The sequence below is a fragment of the Salmo trutta genome, chromosome 19, assembly GCF_901001165.1.
Source record: "Salmo trutta chromosome 19, fSalTru1.1, whole genome shotgun sequence".
NCBI classification, from domain to species: Eukaryota; Metazoa; Chordata; class Actinopteri; order Salmoniformes; family Salmonidae; genus Salmo; species Salmo trutta.
This window is the reverse complement of record NC_042975.1, coordinates 44,085,810-44,112,418: the sequence shown is the minus strand read 5'-3', so window position 1 is coordinate 44,112,418 and position 26,609 is coordinate 44,085,810. Positions and strand designations below refer to the sequence as shown.

Genomic DNA, 26,609 nt, shown 5'->3' with positions numbered 1-26,609 from the left:
TGGCTTGGCGGTAGAAGCTGTTCAGGAGCCTTTTGGTCACAGACTTGGCGCTCCGTTACCGCTCGCTGTGAGGTAGCAGATAGAACAGTCTATGGCTTGGGTGGCTGGAGTCATTGACAATTTTTAGGGCCTTCCTCTGACCCCGCCTGATATAGAGGTTCTGGATGGCAGGGAGTTCGGCCCGAGTGCTGTACTGATGTCTGAAGTGAGACTCTGTTTTCTCCAAAAGGTGATGTATCTGAGCATCCAACACGCGTCGTTGCCACGGTCCTAGGAACAGCCAGAAAGGGGTGTATTTAGGGCTTGCCTAGACCCAGTCACTGCTGATCCAGCCACAGGACCCACAACTCACAGCGCCCAGTCCACCTCCACCTGACCCATGGTGGACATAAGCAACATGTCTGGCAGGGACCGCACCAACGAGTTCCAGTCAGTCTGCAGGTCACTACAGGCGAGACAGGTGAGTCAAATGAGCAACATAGAAAGGCCATGTACAGTCGTGGCCAAAAGTTTTGAGAATGACACAAATATAAATTTTCACAAAGTTTGCTGCTTCAGTGACTTTTTTTTGTCAGATGTTACTATGGAATACTGAAGTACAATTACAAGCAATTCATAAGTGTCAATGGCTTTTATTGACAATTACATGAAGTTGATGCAAAGAGTCAATATTTGCAGTGTTGACCCTTCTATTTCAAGACCTCTGCAATCCGCCCTGGCATGCTGTCAATTAACTTCTGGGCCACATTCTGACTGATGGCAGCCCATTCTTGCATAATCAATGCTTGGAGTTTGTCAGAATTTGTGGGTGTTTGTTTGTCCACCCAACTCTTGAGGATTGACCACAAGTTATCAATGGGATTAAGGCCTGGGGAGTTTCCTGGCCATGGACCCAAAATATCCATGTTTTGTTCCCCAAGCCACTTAGTTATCACTTTTGCCTTATGGCAAGGTGCTCCATCATGCTGGAAAAAGCATTGTTCGTCACCAAACTGGTTGGGAGAAGTTGTTCTTGGAGGATGTGTTGGTACCATTCTTTATTCATGTCTGTGTTCTTAGGCAAAATTGTGAGTGAGCCCACTCCCTTGGCTGAGAAGCAACCCCACACATGAATGTTCTCAGGATATTTTACTGTTGGCATGACACAGGACTGATGGTAGCGCTCACCTTGTCTTCTCCGGACAAGCTTTTTTCCGGGTGCCCCAAACAATCGGAAAGGGGATTCATCAGAGAAAATGACTTTACCCCAGTCGTCAGCAGTCCAATCCCTGTACCTTTTGCAGAATATCAGTCTGTCCCTGATGTTTTTCCTGGAGAGAAGTGGCTTCTTTGCTTCCCTGATTGACACCAGGCCATCCTCCAAAAGTCTTCGCCTCACTGTTTTTGCAGATGCACTCAGACCTGCCTGCTGCCATTCCTGAGCAAGCTCTGTACTGGTGATGCCCCAATCCCGCAGCTGAATCAACTTTAGGAGACAGTCCTGGCACTTGCTGGACTTTCTTGGGTGCCCTGAAGCCTTCTTCACAACAATTGAACCGCTCTCCTTGAAGTTCTTGATGACCTGATAAATGGTTGATTTAGGTGCAATCTTACTGGCAGCAATGTCCTTGTTTGTGAAGCCCTTTTTGTGCAAAGCAATGATGACGGCACGTGTTTCCTTGCAGGTAACCATGGTTGACAGAGGAAGAACAATGGTTCCAAGCACCACCCTCCTTTTGAAGCTTCCAGTCTGTTATTTGAACTCAATCAGCATGACAGAATGATCTCCAGCCTTGTCCTAGTCAGCTCTCACACCTGTGTTAACGAGAGAATCACTGACATGATGTCAGCTGGTCCTTTTGTGGCAGGGCTGAAATGCAGTGTAAATGTTTTTGGGGGATTCAGTTCATTTGCATGGCAAAGAGGGACTTTGCAATTAATTGCTATTCATCTGATCACTCTTCATAACATTCTGGAGTATATGCAAATTGCCATCATACAAACTGAGGCAGCAGACTTTGTGAAAATGAATGTGTCATTCTCAAAACCTTTGGCCACGACTGTATGTATGTTCGGAACTGCTATCAAATGTTGAGAATCAAATCATTCTCTAGCTTCCCTACAATGTGTGTGGATGTACTTTACAATTGCATACCACCCAGTTTAATTTCACTGATCAATGTTGATTGAGGTTCCGTTTTCTCCAGGATGGGGTCCATTCCAGTAAGCCAGCCCTCAGTGCAATCAGACAACACAGTGACTTTACCCTCATGGCAAAGTTAGTAGCATTACACTGTGTTATAAACACAAATTAATTATGAGAACAGATACATCTTTTTATATACAGCCCGTCTATCAGTATCCATATAGCCTACTCAACTGTTTGTTTATTTCTATTTAACAGGAGGATTGGGAAGGACTTGAGTAACACTTTTTCCAAACTAGAAAAACTCACAATACGTAAGGAAGCAACCTTTTTAAAGGGATTTTTTGTTGTTGTTGAATGTAATTAGTGTCCACAATATGGTTATGGATATGTAACTTACTGATTCTTATCTTTCCTAGTTGCCAAAAGGAAATCCCTCTTTGATGACAAAGCTGTGGAGGTTGAGGAGTTAACCTACATCGTTAAACAGGTGAGGAGAGACATAGGACTGTATTAGAATCCGTCGTTATGCAATGTTATACTACAGTGTTTATACAGTGTATTCAGAAAGTATTCAGACCCCTTCTCTTTTTCCACATTTTGTTACGTTACAGCCTTATTCTAAAATGTATTTAATTGTTTTTTCCCCTCATCAATCTCCACACGATACCCCATAATGACAAAGCAAAAACAGGTTGACATTTTTGCAAATGTATTACAAATAAAAAACTATCACATTTACATAAGTATTAAGACCCTTTACTCAGGACTTTGTTGAAGCACCTTTGACAGTAATTACAGCCTTGAGTCTTCTTGGGTATGATGCTACAAGCTTGGCACACCTGTATTTGGAGAGTTTCTACCATTCTTCTCTGCAGATCCTCTCAAGCTCTGTCAGGTTTCATGGGGAGTGTCGCTGCACAGCTATTTTCAGGTCTCTCCAGAGATGTTCGATCGGGTTCAAGTCCGGGCTCTGGCTGGACCACTCAAGGACATTCAGAGACTTGTCCCGAAGCCACTCCTGCGTTGTCTTGGGTGTGTGCTTAGGGTCGTCGTCCTGTTGGGAGGTAAACCTTCGCCCCAGTCTGAGGTCCTGAGTGCTTTGGAGCAGGTTTTCATCAAGGATCTCTCTGTACTTTGCTCTGTTCATCTTTCCCATCAATCCTGACTAGTCTGTCAGTTCCTGCTGCTGAAAAACATCCAAACAGCATGATGCTGCCACCACCATGATTCACGGTAGGGATGGTGCCAGGTTTCCTCCAGACGTGACGCTTGGCATTCAGGCCAAAGAGTTCAATCTTGGTTTCATCAGACCAGAGAATCTTGTTTCTCATGGTCTAAGAGTCCTTCAGGTGCTTTTTGGCAAACTCCAAGCAGGCTGTCATGTGTTTTACTGAGGAGTGGCTTCCGTCTGGCCACTCTATCATAAAGGCCTGATTGGTGGAGTGCTGCAGAGATGGTTGTCCTTCTGGCTCTCCCATCTCCACAGAGGAACTCTGGAGCTCTGTCAGAGTGACCATCGGGTTCTTGGTCACCTCCCTGACCAAGGCCCTTCTCCCCCGATTGTTCAGTTTGGCCAGACTATAGAAAGAGTCTAGGTGGTTCCAAACTTCTTCCATTTAAGAATGATGGAGGCCACTGTGTTCTTGGGGACCTTCAATGCTGCAGACATCTTTTGGTACTCTTCCCCAGATCTGTGCCTCGATACAATCCTGTCTTGAAGCTCTATGGACAATTCCTTCGACCTCACGGCTTGGTTTTTGCTCTGACATGCACTGTAAACTGTGGGACCTTTATAAGACAGGTTTGTGCCTTTCCAATTCTTGTCCGATCAATTGAATTTACCACAGGTGGACTCCAATCAAGTTGTATAAACATCTCAAGGATGGAAACAGGATGCACCTGAGCTCAATTTCGAGTCTCATAGCAAAGGTACTGAATACTTATGTAAATAAGGTATTTCTGTTTTTATTTTCAATACATTTGCTTACATTTCTAAAAAACAATTTTCACTTTGTCATTATTGTGTGTAGATTGATGAGGATTTTTATTTATTTAATCCATTTTAGTGTAAGGCTGTAACGTATCAAAATGTGGGAAAAAATCAAGGGGTCTGAATACTTTCCGAAGGCACTGTATTTACAGAATGCTATTCACGCACACTTTATTAAATGCCTTTTGAGATGTAAAAGTAAACTGTCTATTTTTGTTTTCTTTGTACAGGACATAAACAGTTTGAATAAACAGATAGCACAGCTGCAGGGCCTTGTGCGCTCCAGACAAAGTCAGAATGGCAAACATCTACAGACACATTCCAACACCATCATTGTCTCCCTCCAGGTAACTTCCATGCTCTGGCATTCTGATAGGCCACTGGTTTTATCCAATGTCGACTTTTACATGTAGCGTTCCTTTTCTAACAGCCTTTTTCTGTTCTAGTCAAAACTGGCATCAATGTCAAATGACTTTAAGTCCATGCTGGAGGTCAGGACTGAGGTAAGGCATGCTGACACACACACCTCTTTTCACAGTAAATCTTTTGGCCAGACTAGTTTCGATTTACAGTGGGGTACGAAATTATTTACACCCTTGAGAAAGATCAGCGAAAATGACTGTATAAAATTAAAAAATGAAATACTGAGCTACAGGTAACTGCCAAAATAAAGGAAACACACGGGTGTTAAGTTAATTAAGCAATTAACATCCCATCATGCTTAGGGTCGTGTATAATAATGCTGGGCAGGCCATTATTTAGACTACTATGGCTATGCCCCCATAAAATGAAAATGACCTATCCACAGGGCACGAGTGGTCACTGAATGGTTTGCTGAGCATGAAAACAATGTACACCGTATTCCGTAGTCGTCTCAGTAGCCAGGTCTCAACCCAATTAAACACTTATGGGAGATTCTGGTGCAATGCCTGAGACAGCATTTTACAACACCATCACAAAACACCAAATTATGGAATTTATGGCGCCTCCCTCCTATAGAGTTCCAGACGCTTGTAGAATTTATGCCTGGGTGTATTGAAGCTGTTCTGGCTCGTGGTGGCCAACGCCCTATTAAGGCACTATGTTGGAGTTTACTTTAGTTTTCGCAGTTACCTGTATTTTGTATGCAAAAAAAAAGAAGGGAAATGTTATTCTTTTAAACTAGTACAATTGCTCAGAGAAAGAAGTAATAATTTTTATCTCAAAAAGGAAGGGGTCAAAATTATTGACACCCCCGTTTTCAGTACCTTTCAATACCTCACCTTGCGAGGATAATTGCACTGATACTTTTTCTCTAATGTTTTATGATATTGGAGAACACATTGGGAGGGATCTTAGACCATTCCTCCATACAGAATCTTTCCAGATCCTTGATCTCCTTCGTCTGTGCTTATGGACTGCCCTCTTCAATTCAAACCACACATTTTCAATGTGTTTCAAGTTCGGTGACTGAGATGGCCATTGCAAAATGTAGATTTTGATCTAAGCTTGGGGTTGTTGTCTTACTGGAAGAGCCACTTGCGGCCAAGTTTCAGCCTCCTGGCTGAGAGAACCAGGTTTCTGGCTAAAATGTCCTGGTACTAGGTAAAGTTCATGATGCCGTTGACCTTAACAAAGGCCCCAGGACCAGTGGAAATAAAATAGCCCCATAACATCAAAGATCCCCCACCATATCTCACAGTAGATATGGTGTTATTTTCTGCTCATGCATTCTCATTTAAATACCAAACCCACCACTGGTGTATATGGCCAAAGAGCTCTATTTTCATGTCATCTAACAAATGTAAACGCCTGGAGTTTTCTAAACGGCATTGGCACTTGGATTGGAACCGGTGCTATGGTCAGATGACATGAAAATAAAGCTCTTTGGCCACATACACAAGTGGTGGGTTTGACGTTGAAATGAAAACCCCTACCTTTTTGAGAAAACACATTAGTTGTTAAACAGCTTGTTGTTTTATAAGGATGTCAATACTTTTGGACCCCACAGTATATTTGTTGGTTCATAAACGGTTTTAACATTGATTTTCTTCTCGCCCCCACACTCTTTTCCCTTTGTAGAACCTCAAAGAGCAGAAAACTGATCTCTTCTAGTTTTCTCATGCTCCAGCATCCTCCTCCCATCTCCACGCCAGCAACTTCAGTGAGGAAAAACTCGTATCAGCTCTAATGTACAAAACAACAGGAAACAGTACAGCCTGACTTACTACTCTCTCTTGTAGGTAACTCATTGTTCATTCAGGATGACTCTAAAAAGACAGCTGAGGTCTCTGTAGATATGGAATTCCGCGCCAGTCAACAGCTGCAGCTCATCAATGAACAGGTATTACCTCAGCTCCTCTTGACTGTGGCGTTAAAGGGATGGTGACAATAATAACAATTACATTTAAAGCTTGACACACTGTCCGCTTTAAATACAAACGCTTTTATTGACTTGTTCCTGGATTCATGTGTAAATCAATAATACTGGTTGTTGCTAAATTATTGGCATTCATGCATGCTAAGTGGTCTAACTCTTGTGGCGTGTGTTGTACAGGACTCGTACATCCGGAGCCGTTCAGACACCATGCAGAACATAGAGAGCACCATCGAGAGCTGGGCTCTATATTCCAACAGCTGGCCCACATGGTGAAGGAGCAGGAAGAGACTGTGCAGAGGTGAGGAAGAAATGGAAAGATAGACAGAGATTATCAAGCTGCTGGTAGAGATGCTTTGTCCCTGATATGACATAGTTGTTCCGGTGTTTTGTTGAGATCACATATCTAACTGTGATCAGATGGGGTGTGCAGTGGTAAGCAGGCTAGTGGAACCTCTGACACTCATCGTCCTCCCCTTTTCCCATCCTCTTTCCTGCGGAATTGATGCCCACGTGGAGGACAGCCAGCTCAACGTAGATATGGCACATTCAGAGATCCTCATGTACTTTCAGTCTGCCTCATCCAACCACTGGCTCATGGTCAAAATCTTCCTCATCCTCATAGTATTCTTCTTCGTCTTTGTGGTCTTCTTTGCCTGAGGACCAGGAGGCACTTGGGCTAAGAATGATAGGAAGGAGGATGAGAAGGGGAGGAATTGTGCTGGAGGAGAGTAGAGTGGGGAGGAAAGAGATGAAATAGAGAGGATATGTGGGAAACAGAGGAGTAGCTGGATGGGTGGTGTTCCCTCTTTGTTTCTCCTTTGTTTTTCACACTTCCTCTTCTTGTTTTTTAAAGGAAAGACCACTACTAACAAACAATTCTATATGTGTCAGGATGCAGTTATGTTAATAATAGCTGTATGGTAGGTAGAAAGGAGATGAAAAATATTATTATTATCCTCCATTGTATGGAGTAAATAGATGAAGATGACGATGATGATGGCAGGATAGAAGACTATTGCAGTTGGATCTAAACTCTTTTTTTTGTTTTCAAATCAAAATCAAAAATGTATTTTATTTTTATTTCACCATTTATTTAACCAGGTAGGCCCGTTGAGAACAAGTTCTCATTTACAACTGCAACCTGGCCAAGATAAAGCAAAGCAGTGTGACACATACAACAACACAGAGTTACACATAAACAAACTTACAGTCAATAACACAATAGAAAAATCTATGTACAGTGTGTGCAAATGTAGAAGAGTAGGGAGGTAAGGCAATAAATAGGCCATAGAGGCGAAATAATTACAATTTAGCATTAACACTGGAGTGATAGATGTGCAGACGATGATGTGCAAGTAGAGATACTGGGGTGCAAAAGAGCAAGAGGATAAGTAATAATATGGGGATGAGGTAGTTGGGTGTGCTATTTACAGATTGGCTGTGTACAGGTACAATGATCGGTAAGCTACTCTGACAGCTGATGCTTAAAGTTGGAGAGGGATATATAAGACGCCAGCTTCAGTGATTTTTGCAATTCGTTCCAGTCATTGGCTGTAGAGAACTGGAAGGAAAGGTGGCCAAAGGAAGTGTTGGCTTTGGTGATGACCAGTGAAATATACTTGCTGGAGCGTGTGTTACGGGTGGGTGTTGCTATGGTGACCAGTGAGCTGAGGTAAGGCGGGGCTTTACCTAGCATAGACTTGTAGATGACCTGGAGCCAGTGGGTTTGGCGACAAATATGTAATGAGGGCCAGCCAATGAGAGCATACAGGTCGCAGTGGTGGGTAGTATATGGGGCTTTGGTGACAAAACAAATGTGATAGACTACATCCAGTTTGCTGAGTAGAGTGTTGGAGGTTATTTTGTAAATGACATCACCGAAGTCAAGGATCGGTAGGATAGTCAGTTTTACGAGGATATGTTTGGCAGCATGAGTGAAGGAGGCTTTATTGAGAAATAGGAAGCCGATTCTAGATTTAATTTTGGATTGGAGATGCTTGATGTGAGTCTGGAAGGAGAGTTTACAGTCTAACCAGACACCTAGGTATTTGTAGTTGTCCACATATTCATAGTCAGAACCGTCCAGAGTACTGATGCTAGTCGGGCAGGAGGGTGCGGGCAGCGATCGGTTGAAGAGCATGCATTTAGTTTTATTTGCATTTAAGAGCAGTTGAAGGCCATGGAAGGAGTGTTGTATGGCATTGAAGCTCGGTTGGAGGTTTGTTAGCTAAGTGTCCAAAGAAGGGCCAGATGTACACAGAATGGTGTCGTCTGCGTAGAGGTGGATCAAAGAATCACCAGCAGCAAGAGCGACATCATTGATATATACAGAGAAAAGAGTCGGCCTGAGAATTGAACCCTGTGGCACCCCCATAGAGACTGCCAGAGGTCCGGACAGTAATACCTCCTCTAGGAGTTTAGGGCTGATTGACAAGGCCATGTGAACGCCCTTCTCTCCTTTGATGGTTAGAAAAGCTGATGGGAAATGTTTTGGCAACACATAACTTAAACTGTACATGCGTTGTGTTGCACAATGCTGTCACGCACATGAAAGGACATCCATCATGACCGTCATCTTGACGTAGTTGACCTGAGATAAATGAATGTACTGTGTAAGTGAAGCATTGCCAGTATTTCTGACGATGCTTTTATTTTCTCTAGTCAGATCCTGTATGTGCAGAACATGCAGTTAGGAGAGGAGAAAATGTGTGTCTTTTTAAAAATAAAATAAAAATGGTTTGAACGGTGACCTCGGTCATTTGGCTGACCAATAACGTCATCCAAAATTCCATGACCATTGCAGCTCTACCGGTTATTAGAATTATGTTAAATCATGGTCTGCACATAACACCTGATGAGAGATGTTTTACAGATAGTGTTCTCCATTTTCTACCTCCTCCCCCCCACACATCTCTTGAAGAGAAAAAATATATACATTATTTATGGATGTTCAGTAAACAAACTTTCACATGAACATTTTTCAATCTTGGTTGTATCTGTGCCTCTGAGGTATCTGTAAAATGAAATTAATTAACGCTTGAAAAAAAATCTGATTTGTTGTCTCCAGAGCAGAGGATGCTGGTGGGAGGAACTATAGGAGGACGGGGTCATTGTAATGGAATAGGAAAAAATGGAACAGTATCAAACATATGGAAACCACATTCCATTCCAGACATTACAATAAGCCTGTCCTCCTATAGCTCCTTCCACCAGCCTCCACTGCTCTAGAGTCCTTTTTGTTCAAGGCAATGACTCAGAAAGACACTGAAAAAAAATATTCTAATATACAAACTCATCTGCTTAGCTGAAATTATGGAGCCAAGAAACATTGGAAAGGACATTTTCTGGATTTTTCCCACCCAATGTATTTAGCCTGCACTCATTGTACCACTTTTCAGTTACTGTTTTACTAATTTGCTCTGTCTTTGAACATCTTGGAGGAAGTATTGTAGGTCATAGCAAATGTTATTTATACCACTCATTTCTGTATTTTGTCTTTCTGTATTTTAACGGTTTTTTTCATTGTCAATGGTAACTGCCAAAATAATGGAAACACTTGATTAAATGATGGATACAAAGTATATTGAAAGCAGGTGCTTCCAGACAAGTTTGGTTCCTGAGTTAATTAAGCAATTAACATCTCATCATGCTTAGGGTCATGTATAAAAATGCTGGGCAGGTCATTATTCTGGCTACTATGGCTATGACCCATAGGATGACAATACCCCCATCCACAGGGCACAAATGGTCACTGAATGGTTTGATGTGCATAAAAACTATGTAAGCCATATTCGATGGCCGTCTGTCACCAGATCTCATCCCAATTGAACACTTATGGAGATTCTGGAGCGGCGTTTGAGATAGCGTTTTCTACCACCATCAACAAAACACAAAATTATAGAATTTCTCGTGGATGAATGGTCTCATCCCTCCAATAGAGTTCCAGACATTTGAATCCATGCCAAGGTGCAAGAGGAGGAAGGGAAGCGCTACTAAGGTACACAGTAGTACATTTTGGTAGACAGAAGGTGCTCTTTGGTAAAAGGGGTGAATTAGTCATTAAAAAGAAAGGAGGACCAAGGCACTCTTCATATAATTAATTCAAATGCCTTTATTTGTATGGCATGTTCAATAGAAACAAAGTTTTAAAATCCGACGCGTTTCGGCTGCATGGCCTTCGTCAGGGAGTACCAAAGTGCGTTGAAGCTGTTCTGGCTTGTGATGGCCCAACACCCTTTTAAGATACATTATGTTGGTGTTTCCTTTATTTTGGCAGTTACCTGTAGGTTTAGCGTTATCAGGTTTAGGGTTACTTCTAAATTAGTCAGAAACCGTTTGTTTGCATCCTTTGGAAGCTGAATAGTTTATTTACATTTCAGATTTATTTCCAGAGGCATCTATTTCAGAATAATGAAATCTTCCATTAGGAAACATAATATGTAACTGTTGTATAATGGCACTATTATAAGTTGAGTGAAATTTGTCTTGTAGCTCTGATAATGAGGTTTGCTCCCAGTTTGACTTATTGTCTTCTCTCTCCTGTTATTTCTCCATCTGTCCCTCCTCAGCTTTCACCCATCTCCACAGGACATATCTCAAGCCAGCCTGGTCTCATAAACTAGACGTAACATAGTAAATGTAAACCTCGGGACACTCAAATTAGAATGATATGTTAAGTTTGGTATGGTTACAAAAGATAGGTTACTTTAAAAAAAACTAAAGTAGTGTGTTTGGTAGGGCATATAACGCGAACATCTAGCAACTGAAAGGTTGCGTGTTTGAATCCCATCACTTACAACTTAGCATTTTAGTTAATTTCCAACATACCTCTTTTTTTTAGCTACTTTGCAACTACAGTACATAGCATGTTAGCTAATCCTTCCCATAACCTTTACCCTTTTACCAAACTCCTAACTTTAAACCCTAACCCCTAGCCTAGCTAACGTTAGCCACCCAGCTAATGTTAACCACAACAAATTGGAATTGGTAAGATATCATACGTTCTGAAAATGTGCAACATATTGTACGAATTGCAATTATTAACATATCATGCAAATTGTAATTCGTAACATATCATACAAAATGGATGATGGACATCCACAAATTAATACATACCAATACGAAATGTAACATATCAAACTAGTTGGAGGGAACCAGATTTACATTTACTATATTATGTCTACCCCTGAGTCCAGTTTTCTCAAGCATGCTCCTAGACCTCCTGTTGACCTCTATGGCTGCCTCTTCTCTCTCCTCTGGACCACCCTTCCTGTCCTGTGTTCCCCTGGCCTGCTGCCCTGCTCCACATGGGGTCGATGCAATTCTGGAAGGTGATGGAGGAGAGTACCTGCTCCGTTTCAGACTCCAACGGGCGGCCCCTAACTCTCATGTCCTTGTCTCCCTCTACCTTGTCCAGGCAGTCACACAGCACTGAGCAGAAGATACGGGGCACCTCGCCCACCTTTGGCTCCAACTCTGTCACCAGCTTCCTTGTCCTAGACATGACAAAGATTATGTATGGAGAAAAAGAGAGAGAATGGTGAGTTTTATAGTTCATGGCTGTGATGACTGGAACTGACAATGTCTGTCAGGACTGTTTAGAACCTCCTGCTACCTCAGTATGACAGGGCCACACTTGTAGGAAGGGATTTTGGCACAAACGTCCTGGAGCTCCATTAGTTTCCCAGGGGTGAGAGTGTGTGGGCGCGTTCGAGCGGATCAGTATTGTCAAGTCGGTGACCATCGTTGGTGACCATCGCCTTTCAGTGTGTTGCGTTGTGGGTAGAACATTTGTCCGACTTGAGACTGCATGTCGACTGCATGAACTTTACAAAAATCATGTGATCAAAGGTCACGCTGCAGTTGCTTCTCACCAACTGCACCATGCAGCCATCACCTGCATTGTGGGAGGCACTGTACGTCAACCAATCATTAGTGGGGGGTTTAGCTCACGCAAACGTGGACAAAGACATTTGAAACAGGAACCAACTTTACTGTGATTCTAAAGCTACAGGGGATACAAATGAAGGTGATATTTAGGACCGCTCTCTATTCACCAATTAATTATACACACATTATGTTTTCAGTTTGGAAGTGTATCATATGGGGGTATAAAAAGTTTATTTCGACATTTATAAAGAAAAACTTTTATAAACAATCGCAACTGCCATGTTTATCTGAGCCTTGCTGTTGGAAAATCACTACAGTGTCAATTAAAGTGAGAGTTCTTATCTTAAAAATATCCAATGAATACCGTAAATTCCGGACTATAAGCCGCAACTTTTTTCCCAGCTTTGAACCTCGCGGCTTAAACAATGACGCGGCTAATATATGGATTTTTCCCGCTTTCAATTTTTTTTTCTCCAAAAAAACATTCTGTGACGTGCTCAGTTTTTTGGCGGCATGAAGCTTTCATTAGACCAATGAAATTGCCGAACGGGTTAAGGTCAAACAACTTTTTTGTTTACTGTTTAGATTAAATCGAGCGCTCTCAAACTTCCCATCATTCTGATTACGGTAGTCATTTTGGCACGCTCATCATGGCAAAGACACGGAGAAATGCATATGATGCAGCTTTCAAGTTGAAGGCGATTGACCTGGCTGTTGGAAAAGGAAATAGAGCTGCTGCACGGGAGCTTGGTCTTAATGAGTAGATGATAAGACGTTGGAAACAGCAGCGTGAGGAATTGACTCAGTGCAAAAAGACAACTAAAGCTTACTGCAAATTTTTTATTTTTTGTTACAAGCCGTGTTTCGTTAACCTCTCTAGGGTCGGCGGGACGAAATCTTCCCACCTACGTAACAGCCAGTGGAATCCTGTGGCGCGTTATTCAAATACCTTAGAAATGCTATTACTTCAATTTCTCAAACATATGACTATTTTACAGCATTTTAAAGACAAGACTCTCGTTAATCTAACCACACTGTCCGATTTCAAAAAGGCTTTACAACGAAAGCAAAACATTAGATTATGTCAGCAGAGTACCCAGCCAGAAATAATCAGACACCCATTTTTCAAGCTAGCATATGTCACAAAAACCCAAACCACAGCTAAATGCAGCACTAACCTTTGATGATCTTCATCAGATGACACACCTAGGACATTATGTTATACAATGCATGCATGTTTTGTTCAATCAAGTTCATATTTATATCAAAAACCAGCTTTTTACATTAGCATGTGACGTTCAGAACTAGCATACCCCCCACAAACTTCCGGTGAATTTACTAAAAATTTACTAAATTACTCACGATAAACAGTCACAAAAAGCATAACAATTATTTTAAGAATTATAGATACAGAACTCCTCTATGCACTCGATATGTCCGATTTTAAAATAGCTTTTCGGTGAAAGCACATTTTGCAATATTCTGAGTAGATAGCCCGGCATCACAGGGCTAGCTATTTAGACACCCAGCAAGTTTAGCACTCACCAAAGTCAGATTTACTATAAGAAAAATGTTATTACCTTTGGTGTTCTTCGTCAGAATGCACTCCCAGGACTTCTACTTCAATAACAAATGTTGGTTTGGTTATATCCAAATATCCTCTGTTTTGTTTGTGCGTTCAAGACACTATCCGAATGGTAAAGAAGGGTGACGAGCACGACGCATTTCGTGACAAAAAAATTCTAAATATTCCATTACCGTACTTCGAAGCATGTCAACCGCTGTTTAAAATCAATTTTTATGCAATTTTTCTCGTAAAAAAGCGATAATATTCCGACCGGGAATCTGTGTTTAGGATAAAAGACGAAAGAAAATAAAAGCATGGGGTCGACTCGTGCACGCGCCTAAGCACATTGTCCTCTGATAGAGCACTTGCCAAAAGCGCTAGTGTGTTTCAGCCTGGGGATGGAATTACATCATTCAGCCTTTTCCCGCCTTTTGAGAGCCCATGGGAGCCGTAGGAAGTGTCACGTAACAGCAGAGATCCCCTGTTTTGGATAGAGATGATCAAGGAGGGCAAGAAATGGTCAGACAGGCCACTTCCTGTAAGGAATCTTCTCAGGTTTTTGCCTGCCATATGAGTTCTGTTATACTCACAGACACCATTCAAACAGTTTTAGAAACTTTAGGGTGTTTTCTATCCAAAGCCAATAATTATATGCATATTTTAGTTACTGGGCAGGAGTAGTAACCAGATTAAATCGGGTACGTTTTTTATCCGGCCGTGTAAATACTGCCCCCTAGCCCTAACAGGTTAAAGCCTATTTATTTTTGTTACAAGCCGTGTTTCGTTAAAGCCTATTTATTTTTGTTACAAGCCGTGTTTCGTTAAAGCCTGTGTAAAGTTCATTTGTTTCAATGTACCGGTAGGCACCTGCGGCTTATAGACACGTGCAGCTTATTTATGTTCAAAATAATATTTTTTTTTTAAATTCAGTGGGTGCGGCTTATATTCAGGTGCGCTTAATAGTCCGGAAATTACGGTATAATACATCATGAATAATTAGATATCTAATAATTACAATGAAAGATCCAATGGGAGACACTGTACATGATTTATGTAACATGTAATAGCTTCTGTGCCAAGTGAGTAGAAAGGCGGATGTCTAAATTCTAATCTGCTATTAGTACAAGTCTGTGTGAGACCCTTATTGATTGGACCAGCATTTCCCCAGCCAGTGACAAGTCATCTGAGCAGAAGCACAGTCGCCATCTCCGGTCTATTTATTAGGGGGATTTTAGAGTAGAAAGAATTAATGTTAAAGTAGCCAAAACAGTAGGTGCGCATGGTTAAAGACAGATGATTACAACGTAGGCTCTGACTGCTGTCACTACCAAACAATATATCCTCCTGAGCACTACATCTCTCATATGGGGATGCACCTCTTTCTGTCACTACTTTAATCCAATTACGGTTTTACAGAAATAATTACTGTGAATAAAAATGATTAGTATTGTAATGACCTAAGTAAGTAATACATGAAAGAATGTCCAGAACAGAGGATTGAGTTCTCAAAATTAAACTGTTTATTCTCACACAGGCAACTGTATGGCCGTAGCCGACGCTCACTTTTTCAGGACGTAAAGAGGCAGAACAATAGACAGCATGGTCATATTACAGAAGCTACTGTGCCCTGCCCCCCTGCCTAGCCTCCCGCGCCTCCACCAATCACACCAGACATTCCTTTGATTTCCAGACAGCAGGTTGACTGGCATGCTGGACCCCGCGAAACCTTGATTAACTGGTAAATGTGCACTGATAACAGCAGAACTAAGTTCAGCCACAATTCCATTAGGCCATACACTGGACAGACTGGAGTAGTTTGTGAAAAAACATTCTGAAATGTAGTTGATACTGAATAAATGTTTGCCATTGGCAAGCTTCATTTGATAGAAATGGTGAAATGAAGTCTGAGTTTATAATTGTAACCACATTACCACAGGCTACTTCGTTGACAAAGAGGCTACCAATCACCGTTTCAGTTACTCTGTTGTTCCTTTTTTACTAAGCTGCCTTTAAATAATATGAATGATTTTTATAACTAAACCAAGATAGACCACAGCCTGTAGTTTAAAATGGGAACACACGATCCATAGTGGGCAGAACAATCAAGGAGGTGGGCAGAGCCAAGCAGGAGCTAGCGAGATCCTATTGGTGCATTCTAGAATGAATTTGCATATTTCTGTAGGAGAACGCCTGCTCTGTGATGTGTTTATGTGCAAAAACTCAATTCGCCATTGCGTGCCTTCTAAACAAGGCCATTTTTTAAAACTTTGGCAAAGGGTAAAGTCTACAAAACTTTGTCCACTCTATTTGTAACAGCTTGTAGTTTTGGGTACAGAAAATTATATTGAGATGAAATGTTTAATCGATGAGTAAATTAGCAGAAAGTTGGCCAAAATACAGTCGTGGCCAAAAGTTTTGAGAATGACACAAATATTAATTTTCACAAAATCTGCTGCCTCAGTTTGTATGATGGCAATTTGCATATACTCCAGAATGTTATGAAGAGTGATCAGATGAATTGCAGTTAATTGCAAAGTCCCTCTTTGCCATGCAAATGAACTGAATCCCCCAAAAACATTTCCACTACATTTCAGCCCTGCCACAAAAGGACCAGCTGACATCATGTCAGTGATTCTCTCGTTAACACAGGTGTGAGTGTTGACGAGGACAAGGCTGGAGATTACTCTGTCATGCTGATTGAGTTCGAATAACAGACTGGAAGCTTCAAAAGGAGGGTGGTGCTTGGAATCATTGTTCTTCCTCTGTCAACCACGGTTATCTGCAAGGAAACACGTGCCGTCATCATTGCTTTGCACAAAAAGGGCTTCACAGGCAAGGATATTGCTGCCAGTAAGATTGCACCTAAATCAACCATTTATCGGATCATAAAGAACTTCAAGGAGAGCGGTTAATTTGTTGTGAAGAAGGCTTCAGGGCGCCCAAGAAAGTCCAGCAAACGCCAGGACCGTCTCCTAAAGTTGATTCAGCTGCGGGATCGGGGCACCACCAGTACAGAGCTTGCTCAGGAATGGCAGCAGGCAGGTGTGAGTGCATCTGCACACACAGTGAGGTGAAGACTTTTGGAGGATGGCCTGCTGTCAAGAAAGTCAGCAAAGAAGCCACTTCTCTCCAGGAAAAACATCAGGAACAGACTGATATTCTGCGAAAGGTACAGGGTTAGGACTGGGGTAAAAAGCTTGTCCGGAGAAGACAAGGTGAGCGCTACCATCAGTCCTGTGTCATGCCAACAGTAAAGCATCCTGAGACCATTCATGTGTGGGTTTGCTTCTCAGCCAAGGGAGTGGGCTCACTCACAATTTTGCCTAAGAACACAGCCATGAATAAAGAATGGTACCAACACATCCTCCGAGACCAACTTCTCCCAACCATCCAGGAACAGTTTGGTGATGAACAATGCCTTTTTCAGCATGATGGAGCACCTTGCCATGAGGCAAAATATATAACTAAGTGGCTTGGGGAACAAAACATTTATATTTTGGGTCCATGGCCAGGAAACTCCCCAGACCTTAATCCCATTGAGAACTTGTGGTCAATCCTCAAGAGGCGGGTGGACAAACAAAAACCCACAAATTCTGACAAACTCCAAGCATTGATTATGCAAGAATGGGCTGCCATCAGTCAGAATGTGGCCCAGAAGTTAATTGACAGCATGCCAGGGCAGATTGCAGAGGTCTTGAAAAAGAAGGGTCAACACTGCAAATTTAGACTCTTGGCATCAACTTCATGTAATTGTCACTAAAAGCCTTTGACACTTATGAAATGCTTGTAATTATACTTCAGTATTCCATAGTAACATCTGACAAAAATATCTAAAGACACTGAAGCAGCAAACTTTGTGAAAATTTATATTTGTGTCATTCTCAACTTTTGGCCACGACTGTACATCTCATTCCCTTATCACTGCCGGCCACTGGGCTTCCTCTCAGTACCATATTTGGTAGTGAGCGGAAACACCAAGGGGATGCTTCACATTTATACATCCGGTGAAATATCTGTCTCTTTGTTTTATCTGTGGTAATATTTCACTTCTGGTTTTCATGTGTGGCAAGCCCATCTTCGACCAAATGGGACAAAATTGCAGACGTTTGCAAACAAATCCATTTCCAGACCCAGAAGTCCATGCATCATCAGAAATATGGGATAAAGGAGGCTTAGATGCAAAAATGCCCTAATTGAAAACAGTGCTCATGATGGAAGTCAAGTGATCATCCACCTCTTCTTTACTTCTCTTATACCCCCTCCCTTTCCTCCTTTTCTCCCATCACCACCACCCACTCTCTCCTTTTCACATGTAATTGCTGGTCAGGGTTTTCACTCCATCTATTGCCCATCCCTTGTAAATCTTCCCCTCTCTCTCTTCAACTCTCTCTCTCTGAACTCTCTCTGCTTTGTCTCGCTTCTCTTTGTTTAGGTGTCTCTTGGAGAGACAAAGAATACTAAGATACCAACTAGGAGACGAGTAACTGGGAATCTGAGTCCTGCAGTCATCTCTGAGGGAACCGAAGGAAGGACTCTTACATTTTCTTATATTGGCCTTGTAAAAATTATAAGATAAGTTGCGATGGCCTTGATGACATCACAACAACCGTGTTTGACAGTATTGACATGATATTTCAGTTTTTTTTTAATAAAATGGTTTTCTCTTCTAATTCAGTCCTGATTTTCATGCTGATCTCTTGAAATTAATCAGGGGCTGTTTCAAATCCAACAGATTGAAGTGAAATCTTTGACCTTTGATATTCTGTCAGAAATACATCACTATTTTACCCCATCAAATATCTAGAGTTTAATACAGGGTAGGGTGCTTTGATTGGGTGGTCAACTGGCCACTGGTTGGCTCAAATGCATACCACTGCACTTTTATTTCCCTCCTTCCCTCTTCTGTACTTTTCTATTCAAATGTCCAGTCTCCACTCAGACCAGATATTCTGATTCTTGTCAGCAGTATATGGATTATTGTATATTCCTGTTCTTTCTCTGATTAATCGGTTTCTCTTTTATGTTTACTTCAAGATTGTCAGTATATGCAGTATATCTCCTCTATGCCCCTGTCTGTGCTTGGCCCTGATTTACAGGCTCCCAGCCCTCTGAGTAATAAGACTCCTGTTTCATAGCAGTTGGACTCAGTTCAGTTTTTTGGTGAGCAAAGGGAGATCTGCAAGCTCTCACAGATTGAATTGACGAAGCTAAATGTGCATTAAAGTTACTTTGGTGGGTATTTGTACTGTAACTAATCAAATTCTCATTGTCTGCCAGTGTACCATACCAGCAGTACAGTATAGAATAAAGTGCTTTTCAAGATTGGTATAACTTCCAAGGATTTTCTTGATAAAAAGTCTTACCATTTGCATGCAAGCATTATATTTGTGCTAATTCTGCTTAAAACTGGGTTGCATTTTAACATAGTGTACATTGATGACTACAGTATATGCAGTGACAAAGGAAGAGACCACCCTGGGAAGATGATCTGGCCTGTGAGAGAGGGAGAAAGTTTGTGTTTTGCTGTCAAAGCCTTGTTAAACTGAGTAAGCGACTAATATATTTCATACTCACTGACAATGATGGCAATGGGCCCAGAGTTAACAACATGGAGGTACATCAGTTAATTGCAAATTTGACTTTTTAATCTTAGAGACTACTCCGACAACCAGGGCCACTCTGGGGGACACAGTCCACAGTCTCTGAAGGTGTCGCATGCTTCATCCAGGGGTCAACAAAGTGGTATTTTTGGTTAGTGAGACCTAGGTAAGAGTCTATTAGAGAATGTAGGATTTGAATCCTATGAGAACACAGTACAGAAGTCTCCCCTTAAAAGATTTATACAAATTCAATGCTTATACACATCATTACTAACATTTATTTACATTTACATTTAAGTCATTTAGCAGACGCTCTTATCCAGAGCGACTTACAAATTGGTGCATTCACCTTATGATATCCAGTGGAACAACCACTTTACAATAGTGCATCTAAATCTTTTAAGGGGGGGGGGGGGGTAGAAGGATTACTTTATCCTATCCCAGGTATTCCTTAAAGAGGTGGGGTTTCAGGTGTCTCCGGAAGGTGGTGATTGACTCCGCTGTCCTGGCGTCGTGTACATGTATTTAGTTTCTTCAATCATCAGGTCATTGACATCGAGATCGAGAGAGAGATGGCTCCTGAGAGTTGGGGAGAGAGAGAGAGAGACATGGCTCCTGAGAGTTGGGGAGAGAGAGAGAGAGACATGGCTCCTGAGAGTTGGGGAGTGAGGGAGAAAGCAGATGGAGAGAGAGAGAGACATGGCTCCTGAGTTTTTCTGCAAAAAATATAGAATTACAGTTGGCTAAATGTAGATAAACTCAATTTTTTTTTCTCAAAAACTTATACAGGATACTAACCTCAACATTAAAACCTTCAATCCAAAATCAAAATTCCAGACCTAAAACCTTGATTTGGGACAAGATTACCTGAATAGACTATTACTACCAAGGACTATCAAGGAAAAACTTCTAACAAGCCAAAACCTGCAGAAGCAACTCAGAGGAACCTGTAAACACCATCCAACACAAAACTGAGTGAGTAATATTCTGAAGCTACTTCTGAAGCCAAAAAGTAAAAGACAATCTGTAGGTCATTTTGTTATATAAAGCTAAGTAAATAAGTATACTACGCTACCAAGCTGCTAGGACAGAACAGACCTGGTGGCACCTTCAATTAGCACTGATGTGTGAAAACTCTTGAGCCCAACAATGGCAGGAGAGTTTCACAGCCCCCACCCAAATGCAGAGGTCTTTGAAGCCCCAATGGCGTATCCCTGTCCAGAGTCCATTACAATACAGTGTATTAAAAATAACCCTGCAAGGAATAAGTACAAAAAAAAGCTCATCAAGGACAATCCAGAGACACCATTTGCTGACTGCTACAAAGAGGGGGACGTAAACAACTTAATTTTCCACACAGACCATCACAGTGCTATAAGAGTACACTACCCCTATGTCAATAGAGAGGGTATTGGCATAGGGTGTAAACTCAGAATAATAGACATTGAGGAAATTGAAACAACCTCTGTCAACCTCTACAAGTCTTGGACAGTAATGGTGCAGGGCTTCCTCATGCAGTTCCAGCGAGACTTTTACGGGATCAAAGAGAGAGCAGAGCAGGAAAAGCTCTCTCTCTGTGATGACTCCCCCATCCTGAGTGAGTCTGATCACAACTCTTCAAACTGTCCTGCAGACGAGGATAGTCACCCCCCAGCACTGAACACACCCAGGTCCCATAACTGCACTGCTCCTCCATCATTGAGAGGGATAGATTCACAGAGGTGGAGAGAGACATGTTGGAGCTCAGAGAGCTGGTCCACACAATCCAGAACAAACCCACAAAACATACCAGCACAGCAACACCCCCCAAACAAGACCCAGAGGGCAGAAGGTGGAGATGGACGGCTGTCAGAGAGCTGGCTGCTCTATGGACTGAGGGGAGAGAACTTAGAGAGGCACACGTGGCACTGAAGGACGAGGTCAGAAAGCTGAGGTGTGACAGAGAGCAGGACACTCCCCGAGACAAGCCAGCAGAACAGCCCACCTCAGACCCAGACCTAGACCACAACCTCAACACCACAATGGGACAGACAACATAGGACCCACCAACCCAACAGACCCCACCCCCTATTAACAGCCCTCCTGTCAGCTCCCCCGATAGCCCTCTTGACAACCACCCACACATCTTTTTCTAATCCAAGATGGCGTAGCAGTTCAGACGTCTTTGTCTTGTCATGTCCCGTGTATATATCTTTTTATTCCTTTGTATATATTTTGTATTTTTTTTCTTCTATTTTTAACCTCAGTTTCAACAGTTTCAACTCTCCTGCAACCCGCCTCATCCAATGTGGTATGGATCTGCCATTTTCTATACTTTAGAACCGGAACCCCCAACAGAAGCTAGCCAGCTACTAGTCAGTTAGGCACTGCTAGCCGTCATCAGCTAACCTCAACCCGGTCAACTCCTGCCAGTCTGCACAGCGCGATTCAACCCAGAGCATATCGGACTGCTTTTTCTCCACGTCTAGTGTCCTACCATAAGCTCTGAACCTTTTCACCTGGATCATCACAGCTAGCTAGCTGCTATCCGAGTGGCTACCCCCTGGCTAACGTCTCTGTCCCGAAGCAAGCACCAGTGAGCCTGGAACTGCCCATCTCCCGGCTAGCTGAAGAGGTCCATCAGCCACTCCTTGGGCTACAATACATATTTTGCCAAATGGCTTGGAGCCCTTTTGCTGCCGACACGGAGCCCTGCCGATTCCATCACGACTGGTCTACCGACGTAATCCGCCCGAGGGGTTTCAACAGGCTCCTCCGTCGCGATGTCCCCTGAAGGCCCATCCGCTAGCCTGCTAGCCGTGGCCCGCTAGCTGTCTAGAGCATATCGGACTGTTAGCTGAAGAGGACCATCAGCCAATTTCTTGGGCTACAATACATATTTTGCCAAATGGCTTGGAGCCCCTTTGCTGCCGACACGGAGCCCTGCCGATCCAACACGACTGGTCTACCGACATAACCGTCCGAGGGGGCTACAACAGACTTCTTCCGTCGCGACATCCCCCAAGGACCTTCTGCTATCCTGCTAGCCCCGGCCCGCTAGCTGTCTAAATTGCCGTGTCTCCAGCTCGCCTAGCTATCCACTGGTCCCTATGATCACTCGGCTACGCATGCCTCTCCCTAATGTCAATGTGTCTTGTCCATTGCTGTTTTGGTTAGTGATTACTGTCTTGTTTCACTGTAGAGCCTCGAGCCCTGCTCAATATGCCTTAGCTAGCCCTTTTGTTTCACCTCCCACACATGCGGTGACCTCACCTGGTCTCAATGATGTCTCTAGAGACAAAACCTCTCTCATCGTCACTCAATGCCTAGGCTTACCTCCACTGTATTCACATCCTACCATACACTTGTCTGTACATTATGTCTTGAATCTATTCTTCCGCGCCCAGAAACCTGCTCCTTTTATTCTCTGTTCCGAACGCACTAGGCGACCAGTTCTTATAGCCTTTAGCCGTACCCTTATCCTAATCCTCCTCTGTTCCTCTGGTGATGTAGAGGTTAATCCAGGCCCTGCAGCGCCTAGCTCCACTCCCACTCCCCAGGCGCTCTCATTTGTTGACTTCTGTAACCGTAAAAGCCTTGGTTTCATGCATGTTAACATTGGAAGCCTCCTCCCTAAGTTTGTTTCACTCACTGCTTTAGCACACTCTGCCAACCCAGATGTCCTAGCCGTGTCTGAATCCTGGCTTAAGAAGGCCACCGAAAATCCTGAAATTTCCATCCCTAACTAACATTTTCCGACAAGATAGAACTGCCAAAGGGGGCGGAGTTGCAATCTACTGCAGAGATAGCCTGCAGAGTTCTGTCTTACTATCCAGGTCTGTGCCCAAACAATTCGAGCTTCTACTTCTAAAAATCCACCTTTCCAGTGTTGGAATCGGCTAAACTTTGAACATTGAGATATTAAATAAATGATAGAGACAAGGCTGTGAAAAGAAAGAGTTTGTAAAAAGCCAGAAGGCATTGGAATGTTTTTGATGGAGGAGAGGAGAGGAGAGCGATGTGTTGATATAGGGAAGACAGATGGATATCTGGAGGTGAGTGGTGAGGTCAGTTCCCCTTAAGGGAGTAATCAGGGTTGGTATCTGGTTACCTTCTTTCCTGTGGAGCCATAAACTGTAAGGAGGAGGAGTGTCTTAAGTAGGATGCATATAAACTGTGATGTCTGAAATGTTTTTGCTGTCTGAATTCAGCTGTACAGAACCCTTGGGAAGAATAAACTTGGTTAAAGCTTCTCTAGTGTCCGTGGGTTATTTACTCTGAAAAATAAGAACCGAACACCAGAAACAAGTCTCCCACCGTTGCTGCTTGTTATAGATCACCTTCTGCCCCTAGCTGTGCCCTGGACACCATATGTGAATTGATTGCCCCCCATCTATCTTCAGAGCTCGTACTGTTAGGTGACCTAAACTGGGACATGCTTAACACCCCGGCCGTCCTACAATCTAAGCTAGATTCCCTCAATCTCACACAAATTATTAATGAACCTACCAGGTACAACCCCAAATCCGTAAACACGGGCACCCTCATAGATATCATCCTGACCAACCTGCCCTCTAAATACACCTCTGCTGTCTTCAACCAGGATCTCAGCGATCACTGCCTCATTGCCTGCGTCCGTAATGGGTCTGCGGTCAAACGACCACCCCTCATCACTTTCAAACGCTCCCTAAAATACTTCAGCGAGCAGGCCTTTCTAATCGACCTGGCCCGGGTATCCTGGAAGGATATTGACCTCATTCCGTCAGTAGAGGATGCCTGGTTATTCTTTAAAAGTGCTTTCCTCACCATCTTAAATAAGCATGCCCCATTCAAAAAATGTAGAACCAGAAACAGATATAGCCCTTGGTTCACTCCAGGCCTGACTGCCCTTGACCAGCCTGACTCCAGGCCTGACTGCCCTTGCATTAGCATCGAACAGCCCCCGCAATATGCAACTTTTCAGGGAAGTTAGGAACAAATATACACAGACAGTTAGGAAAGCAAAGGCTAGCTTTTTCAAACAGAAATTTGCATCCTGTAGCACAAACTCCAAAAAGTTCTGGGACACTGTAAAGTCCATGGAGAATAAGAGCACTTCCTCCCAGCTGCCCACTGCACTGAGGCTAGGAAACACTGTCACCACCGATAAATCCACGATAATTGAAAATTTCAATAAGCATTTTTCTACGGCTGGCCATGCTTTCCACATGGCTACCCCTACCCCGGTCAACAGCCCTGCATCCCCCACAGCAACTTGCCCAAGCCTCCCCCATTTCTCCTTAACCCAAATCCAGATAGCTGATGTTCTGAAAGAGTTGCAAAATCTGGACCCCTACAAATCAGCTGGGCTAGACAATCTGGACCCTCTCTTTCTAAAATTATCCGCATCAATTGTTGCAACCCCATTACTAGCCTGTTCAACCTCTCTTTTGTATCGTCTGAGATCCCCAAAGATTGGAAAGCTGCTGCGGGCCTCCCCCTCTTCAAAGGGGGGGACACTCTTGACCCAAACTGTTACAGACCTATATCTATCCTACCCTGTCTTTCTAAGGTCTTCGAATGCCAAGTTAACAAACAGATCACCGACCATTTCGAATCCCACCATACCTTCTTCGCTATGCAATCTGGTTTCCGAGCTGGTCATGGGTGCACCTCCGCCACGCTCAAGGTCCTAAACAATATCATAACCGCCATCGATAAAAGACAATACTGTGCAGCCATATTCATCGACCTGGCAAAGGCTTTCGACTCTGTCAATCACCACATTCTTATCAGAAGACTGAACAGCCTTGGTTTCTCAAATGACTGCCTCGCCTAGTTAATCAACTACTTCTCAGACAGCGTTCAGTGTGTCAAATCGGAGGGCCTGTTGTCCGGACCTCGGGCAGTCTCTATGGGGGTGCCACAGTTCAATTCTCGGGCCGACTCTTTTCTCTGTATACATCAATGATGTTGCTCTTGCTGCTGGTGATTCTCTGATCCACCTCTACGCAGACGACACCATTCTGTATACTTCTGACCCTTCTTTAGACACTGTGCTAACTAAACTCCAGACAAGCTTCAATGCCATACAACTCTCCTTCCAAGGCCTCCAACTGCTCTTAAATGCAAGTAAAACTAAATGCATGCTCTTCAACCGATCGCTGCCCGCACCCTCCCGCCCGACTAGCATCAGTACTCTGGATGGTTCTGACTTAGAATACGTGGACAACTACAAATACCTAGGTGTCTGGTTAGACTGTAAACTCTCCTTCCAGACTCACATTAAACATCTCCAATCCAAAATTATATCTAGAATCGGCTTCCTATTTCGCAACAAAGCATCCTTCACTCATGCTGCCAAACATACCCTCGTAAAACTGACTATCCTACCGATCCTCGACTTCGGCGATGTCATTTACAAAATAGCCTCCAACACTCTACTCAGCAAATTGGATTCAGTCTATCACAGTGCCATCCGTTTTGTCACCAAAGCCCCATATACTACCCACCACTGCGACCTGTATGCTCTCGTTGGTCCGCCCTCGCTTCATACTCGTCGCCAAACCCACTGGCTACAGGTTACCTACAAGTCTTTGCTAGGTAAAGCCCCGCTTTATCTCAGCTCACTGGTCACCATAGCAGCACCCACCTGTAGCACGCGTTCCAGCAGGTATATTTCACTGGTCACCCCCAAAGCCTATTCCTCCTTTGGCCACCTTTCCTTCCAGTTCTCTACAGCCAATGACTGGAACAAACTGCAAAAATCACTGAAGCTGGAGTCTCATATCTCCCTCACTAACTTTAAGCATCAGCTGTCAGAGCAGCTCACAGATCATTACACCTGTACATCGCCCATCTGTAAGTAGCCCATCTGTAAATAGCCCATCCAACTACCTCATTCCCATATTGTTATTGTTTTTTCTTCTCCTTTGCACCCAGTATCTCTACTTGCACAGTCATCTTCTGCACATCTATCACTCCAGTGTTAAATTGCTAAATTGTAATTACTTCACCACTACGGCCTATTTATTGCCTTACCTCCCTAATCTTATCTCATTTGCACACACTGTATATAGTTTTTTTTCTATTGTGTTATTGACTGTACTTTTGTTTTC

At 43.1% G+C, this 26,609-nt stretch overlaps 1 pseudogene; it reads left to right on the top strand.

The window, feature by feature from the left end:
• Positions 1-245: 245 nt before the first annotated feature.
• LOC115154681 (syntaxin-5-like) lies at positions 246-7,408 on the top strand (annotated as a pseudogene).
• Positions 7,409-26,609: the final 19,201 nt, after the last annotated feature.